This window comes from Colobus angolensis, unplaced genomic scaffold (genome assembly GCF_000951035.1).
Source record: "Colobus angolensis palliatus isolate OR3802 unplaced genomic scaffold, Cang.pa_1.0 Scaffold170, whole genome shotgun sequence".
Lineage (NCBI taxonomy): Eukaryota > Metazoa > Chordata > Mammalia > Primates > Cercopithecidae > Colobus > Colobus angolensis.
This window is the reverse complement of record NW_012114822.1, coordinates 34942-35883: the sequence shown is the minus strand read 5'-3', so window position 1 is coordinate 35883 and position 942 is coordinate 34942. Positions and strand designations below refer to the sequence as shown.

Genomic DNA, 942 nt, shown 5'->3' with positions numbered 1-942 from the left:
TCATAAAGTCAAAAGATCAAGACCATCCTGGCCAACATGGTGAAACCTCATCTCTACTAAAAACACAAAAATTAGCTGGGCGTGATGACGCGTGCCTGTAGTCCCAGCTACTCGGGAGCCTGAGGCAGGAGAATGACCTGAACCTGGGAGGTGGAGGTTGCAGTGAGCCAAGATCATGCCACTGCACTCCAGCCTGGCGACAGTGCAAGACTCCGTCTCAAAAAATAAAAAAAGAAAAGGAAAGAAATATGAGCATGATAGAAATTTACAAACATGGCCAGGCATGGTAGCTCATGCTTGTAATCCTAGTACTTTGGAAGGCCAAGCTGGGCCGATCTCTTGAGCTCATGAATTCGAGATGAGCCTGGGCAACATGGAGAAACCCTGCTTCTACAAAAAATACAAAAATTAGCTAGGCTTGGTGGAGTACGCCTGTAGTCCTGGCTACTCAGGAGGCTGAGGTGGGAATACAGCTTGAGCTGGGAGGCAGAGGTTGCTGTGAGCCAAAATCGCACCATTGCACTCCAACCTGGGCAATAAAGCCAGACCTTGCCTCGGAAAACAAAACAAAAAAACAAAAAACAAAAAAAGAAAGTTACAAACATGTTGAGCAACAAAAGCAAGTCCAGGAAAAGTAGCATAGCATTTATAAAAAGTTGAATAACAAAATAATGATATACATGCACAGTTAGGTGCCAAATCACAATGTTTCAGTCAATGATGGATAGTGTATCGACGGCTGTCCCATAAGATGATAACACTGTATTTTCACTGTGCCTTTTCCATGTTTAGATATAGGAATACTTAGCATTGTGTTACAGCTGCTTACAGTCTTCAGTAGAGTAACACGCTGTGAAGCTTTGTAACCCAGGAGCAGTAGGCTACACCACCAAGCCTAGTGTGGGTAGGCTATGCCATCTGGGTTTGAGCAAGTACACACTA

The 942-nt window shown here is 44.3% G+C and overlaps 1 protein-coding gene across 1 annotated transcript in view; it reads left to right on the top strand.

The window, feature by feature from the left end:
- The window catches only part of CA6 (carbonic anhydrase VI), a 61979-nt gene that overhangs the window by 48737 nt on the left and 12300 nt on the right, over positions 1-942 (top strand). The gene's annotated exons all lie outside the window — the stretch shown is intronic.